We start from the raw sequence: 6,327 nt of genomic DNA, 5'->3' as shown, positions 1-6,327 counted from the left end.
ATAATGTGAAATTAAACTTGGGGATAAGATAGTAGTGTTGAAAATTGTTAATGTTTGCTGTTGATATTCCAAAGTAAGTATTTTCATTTAGGCAATTTTTAAGTTAACAATGTGTACCTAGTATATTTTAACACGTTATTAAAATTAGACTTGGAAACTCTTCTAGTTCTTGTCTATCTTTTAAAATTTATGGTTTCAAGCCATAATATGTATAGAGTTTTCTGATGAGAGTTCTTTCATTCATTTATCTTTGAGCATTTATTAAAAATAAATTACACATGATAGTAACTTTAATAAAACTATAGCTCTTTCTCTTCCAGTCTCAGGCATTTCAGGGGCCCTGGGCTTAAGTGCAGACATGGCCAAGTCCAAGAACTGACATCATGCACAACCAGTCCCGAAAATAGCACCAAAATGGCATCCAGAAACCCCAATCACAAAGATACGGTTCTCTTAAAGGGGTAGAACCCAAGTTCCTGAGAAACATGCGCTTTGTCAAGAAGCACAACAAGAAGGGAGTGAAGAAGATGCAAGCCAACAACGCCAAAGCCGTGAGTGCACATGCTAGGCTATCAAGGCCCTCCTAAAGCCCAAGGAGGCCAAGCCCAAGATCCCAAAGGGCGGCAACTGCAAACTCAATCGACTCGCTCACGTTTCTCACTCTCAGCTTGGGAAAAGTGCTCATGCCCATATTGCCGGAGGTCTCAGGTTCTGCTGACCAAACTCCAAGGCCACGGCTCAAAGTGAGGCCCAGGCTGCGGCTGCAGCTCCGCCTCGGCCTCCAGCTCAGGCTCTGGCTGCGGCTCCCAAAGGTGCCCAGGCCCTCATAAAGCCTCCAGAGTAGAAGTCTGTCTGCTGACGAGAGCATGGAAGGACTGGCGTGACCCCTAGGCTGCTGTCTGCGTTGGGCTAGTGGTGTCCTCTTGTGCTATTTGTACAAATAAACCTGAGGCAGACTCTGTCAGTCAAAAAAAAAACAAAAAAACCTATAAACATATCATAGCCTATGATATGAAAATATGTATGAATATATTTAAAATTAAAAAAAATAATTAACTCTAAGGGGATGTATTTAAAAATACATTTAATTAAATACTACACACATTTTCTACCTAACTGCTAAATCAGTTCCATATAAATGAAAAAGTATCACATTATTGGAGGCGGGGCAAAATGTGTTTATTTATACGGATTTTGCTTTGCATGTCATTGTCAGTCATAAATTATGGAAGTACCACTTTCTACGTAGCAAGTTCTGCCTTTCTAAGATAGTATACGATTTTCATAAAAACTCTTTTGACTAGTAAATGAAGGTTGTTTATAGAAATATGAGACATTTTCTATTCTGAATACACACAGAATTATAAAATGTAAAAGAAATTTGTACATATGTGAAATAAAAACAAGATAAATACCTACTCAAACTCTCTATATATAATATATGTAAATCAGAAGCTGACTTAGAGGTCTGTTTTCCATTTTTTCCTAAATAAACAGAAACTTGATTTTAAAGGAGCTCAATCATCTTAAGCCAGAATAAAGTGGGAAAGTGGATTTGAGGTCTACACATTCATTTACACTTCTGAAAGGCCACATACTTGGGAAAAATAAGGACTAGAAGAGATCCACAGAAAGGGTCAGGAGAACTAGAAGGAAACCTAAAGAGGCTGCCTGGCTTCTGGGTAAGAGTCAGGTTTCTCCTGTCCATTGAAATTCATAGATCTTGCAAGTATTTAGACTTTGAACTTCCAGTATGTTGGGAAACTCCAAACTGAGAATGAATTTAAAGGATTTCTTAACTGAAAGTGAGTGGAATTCTAGAGTATATAGCAAAAACAAACAAAAATTCTCTGTGAAGAAACAGTCTCAAGACTGGCCTCCCAGATTTCCCACAGATTGAAATCAGCCTACCTGATTACATAATCAAAATTTCAAACATGGGAGGAAAAGCTAAAAATGGAGGAGTCAGCAGAGACAATAAACAGCAGAAGTGAGTCCCCATTTCTTCAAAAAATTATAATTTTAAGATAAAATGAAATAACTTATTTAAAAGAGCAAAAAGTTAACAAGAATTTTGAGAAGGGTATACAATACTGTCAAAAAAATCATGCTTCAAAAGAGGATAGAACTTTAAGAATTTACTAATAGTGTAATTGAAATTCATATCAATTTTACATAAAATATAGATAACGAAAGTTAATTTGCATACAAATAAATAATTTATACAACCAGAAACAGAACTAGTCAACTGGAAGAAATATATAAAGTTGAGCGCAGAAAGCCAGTTAGATTTATCACAAAAAAGACGAGTCGGAAAAAGAAGTTAAGAGATATTAGGGACAGGATGACATAAATATTTGTTCAGTTGACGTTCCAGAAGATAATACTAGAGCAAACATGGCGTGTGGCAGTATTCAAAGAATTTGGGGCGATGATTTTCTAAAAGTGACAAAATACATTATCAAGTGAAGAAATAACTGTAATTCCCAAACGGGTCATAGAAAAATGTATTCCTTTCTTTAGCCCTCCTTCCCTCCCTCCCTTTCTTCCTCTCTCTCTTTTTTTTTTTAACAACGCTTGAGAAAGTGTAAAAAACATTCATAGCTCATGCATGAGTCATATAAAATCAGGCCATGGGCCAGATTTGGTTTGTGGTATAATCTGTTGACTCCTGAGCAGCGTATATGGTCCACAAACCAGAAGATCCAGATATCTCAGCATTTAAGTCACTTTAACTCTCTCTACTATCCCAGTCATCCCATCCAGCCCACTACTTTGTGAGTGAGTAGAAATGGTTTCTGTTACAATGTTTTGGAGGTTATTTGTTACCCAATGTTAAGTAACTGATATACAACTAAAGTTAATGGTGTGCATATGTTATGATGCAGAAATTCTATTACCACAAGTATAATGAAATGCACTCAACAGAGCCAATGGAGCTGTGTTCAAGAATATTCACAGAAGTATTATTTTAAGCACCAAAAGATCAAAACATTTAAGTATATTAACCAAAGATTGAATACATTTATTTTATTGTATTTACATAATATAATTCTATTCAGCATTAAATATGCATTATTTTAGGAGTGTTTTCAGTATAGCTAAAATATCAAAACTGTAATTATAGGTAAGAGAATTAATAAGAATACATACAGTGTAACAATTTATTTAAAGTATAAAATACATAGATAGACACTGCTGTTTAGAAATAGAGTTTAAAATAAGCTATTAAAATAGTCTTTGAAAATGGAGAAGAATAACTTCAGGATAGTGGTTTCCTCTAAACAGAGAACATGAAATGCTACCAGGAAGGGTACACGGGGACTTCAACCTTCAGTTTAAAGTTTTATTTTTAAGCTAAGTGGTATGTAAAGACTTTCCCCTATATCATTCTTTAATAATATATAATATGTTATGTGTTATATATTATTCTTTATACCATTTTTATGTCTGAAGTCTTTCAATACTTTTAATGAATTAAATATTACATTATTTATTTATAGCCTTTCTGCATCTTCAATAATACATACTTTTTATTTTTATATTTGCCCTTTGCTAGATATTTTGGGAGAACTAAGAACAAAGGAAAAAAGACAATACTCAAGGCACTCATAAATGTGTGAAAAAGTAAATAAAAAACCTTAGCCAATTTCCATGCAACAAAGATTGTCTTTAAGTAGTGTATAAATTAATCACCAATCAATTTGATCTATTTTCCATAGTACAGCATTTCTTAAATTGAGATACATGAAGTACAGTTCAGGAAGTTGTTAAGAAGTCTTAGAGGGTGGAGGAAAGCTTCCATCATCAAAGATACCTGAATTAAATCAAAGCAATTGGGTTTATAACTTTAAGAAATTTAAGAACTTTTATTAATTAATCAGCCTTTTCAACCTCTAAAAGAGAGAATACACAGTTATTTCCAAACTTGATTAAAAATAAAATCGGTTAAAAAAAATCATCTCTAAGTTCAGAATATGGTGTGGAGGAAACTTTTGGAAATTATGCTTTTCCAGAAGAGGAATGGTCACTTTTTGAATGAATGCTCTTGCAAGCTTTATGGGGAATTAGGATTTAAGGTGGATTTTGAGAAAATGTTAAGATACTGCTTATATGTAATGAAGTAGGGGATATTAGGGAGCTAAGTTTAATAAACTTCATTACTATTATTGATAGACTAATCAAATATTTTATGAATGAGAATCAAAATCATGCAAAATTTTAAAAGAAATTTAATTAAAATGTAGAATTTTTCTTTGAAATACAGCAGAAATAAAAAATCTCATATTTCTTAGCAAATTATTATATATGTGTGTGTGTGTGTGTGTGTGTGTGTGTGTGTGAGTATGTGGACCAGGCATCTTTTGAGGTAAATCATGATTATTAGAGGAGTCTGAATTTGGAAAATGATTATAGAGGAAAACATAAATATTCAGAAAATATTCAAGCCTACTTTTCATGTAGGAATATGAGGATATATGCGGGCTGCAAATAGCACCAAAGATGGCATCTCTTCAGCTGCTCCTACTTCACGTCCAATGACCAAAAATGTAAAAGTTGCAACAAAAAATATAAACCACTCTCATATTCCCCTCACCCAGAAGACCACTTTTAGCATTATACTACATCCACCTATCCCATATCTAAAACTATTTAAAATTTTGTTTATTTTCTCAATCATGTATATTTTTTTTCATTCTGGCCATCATTCTGTCTTAGATGTGTGGATATACATAAAGGGAAAATGTTTTGAGAGCTCTGCCGTCTGTAATATATGACCAAATGGATCAGCGTAGCCTTCTTTATTATGGTTTCACGAGTTTTTCCAATTTTGCAGTGTTTGCTAAGTGGCTTTGGGCAAGTCTAAGCTAATTAATTTGCCCAAGAAGAGTGCTGTGAGTGGTTCTATAACCATGCTGCCACCACCTGGGTAAACGTAACCTCACTGTTCTGTCACTGGGGTGACTATTGTTTTACAAATTCTGATTCATGTTCTGCAATGACCTTTGCGGCGTTTCCCTAGGCTACCATGCTACATCAGCCAAGTCAGATTTCTTCTGGACCAACAATTGTGCAACATTTTCAACCAGCAATTTACCCGCAGGTCATCATGTCTTTGCCCCACACTGAGCTTTAAGAGATTGGATTTTTCTGTGCAGAAGATAGAGAAAAGCAGAGAGCAAAATAAATGACATCCAAATTAAAATTTATTAACCTTGCAAAATCACTTAGTATCATTGATAGATAAAAATGCTGGCAACTATTAAGTCTTAATTATTCATCAAGATAATAAGATTTATTTCTTCATAAATCTGTGGTACTTACAACTTTAGAGTCAGTGTCCTAGATAGTGATAATTAAAATACTATTAGAAATTCTTTGAGGAGTAAACAGAGCATTGGACCTTGTTACTTGTTTTTTTATATTAGCTATTTGAAAATTATTCAAATTACTATGGTACCCTCAAATTATTTCATGGCCTTGATCTGGCTCTTTAGCATATTTTTATGTCTATAGGCAAAACATTTATATGAGAAGAAATGAGGGAAATCGACAGATTGTTCTGCAGTATTACAGACTGATTATCTTGAAAAGACTATAATTATTGCTGAAGACTATTATTCCAATAAAATAGGTGTGATTATTCTGAAAGGCAGAAGCTTGTTGAATTGCTGGTTTCTCTTTCTTCCTTCAGTCATAGGCAGAATCCTGTGTTTTTCCTAAGCTTGCTTAATAGTCCCTTCTACTCTTTTGTTCTCACCCTAACTCTCTTCTGATCCTTTGGTTCTTCCAGTGAGACCCTTTAAAGAAGCATGTACTCTCTCCAATAGTCTGTCTTTTCTTTTACACAGTTTTAGCCAACATTTGTGATCAAAGATATGTGTCCATCTTCTTCTAGATGCTAAACAATATTTATTGTAATGTGTAATTTCTTTTTGGCTGGCTAGTTAGTGGTCACTGTGGGGAGAAGGAAAAGCTCACACTAACTTTAAGTGTCCTGCTAAATGCCTGAAGTAGGGATTGGTGAAAATGCCTGAATTTTAACATTGTAATTAGCTTTCTTATAAATTATCAAATGCTTCAAACTCTTAAAAAAGTGTGTGGGGGGCAGATAAAAAGCAAAATAGGTGAATGACATATCTGTAAGCAAACATTGACATTCTTTTACTTCTTACTACAATAATTATTTTGCTTATTGTAGTGCATGGATTGTCACATTGCTGCAGATAGATCTAGCTATAGGTCAGTGAGAGATGATAATATGATAAAGGAATTGTAAATGAATATGATCTAAAAAGAAGCTATAGTGTTTTCATTGTGTCTACT

General features: G+C 34.0%; 1 pseudogene; it reads left to right on the top strand.

The window, feature by feature from the left end:
• The first annotated feature begins 383 nt into the window (after positions 1-383).
• LOC120598848 (60S ribosomal protein L29-like) lies at positions 384-844 on the top strand (annotated as a pseudogene).
• The last annotated feature ends 5,483 nt before the right edge of the window (positions 845-6,327 follow it).

The sequence above is a fragment of the Pteropus medius genome, unplaced genomic scaffold (genome assembly GCF_902729225.1).
Source record: "Pteropus medius unplaced genomic scaffold, Ma_sr-lr_union100, whole genome shotgun sequence".
NCBI classification, from domain to species: domain Eukaryota; kingdom Metazoa; phylum Chordata; class Mammalia; order Chiroptera; family Pteropodidae; genus Pteropus; species Pteropus medius.
The sequence above is the reverse complement of the archived record's forward strand: the minus strand, read 5'-3'. Positions and strand labels throughout refer to the sequence as shown.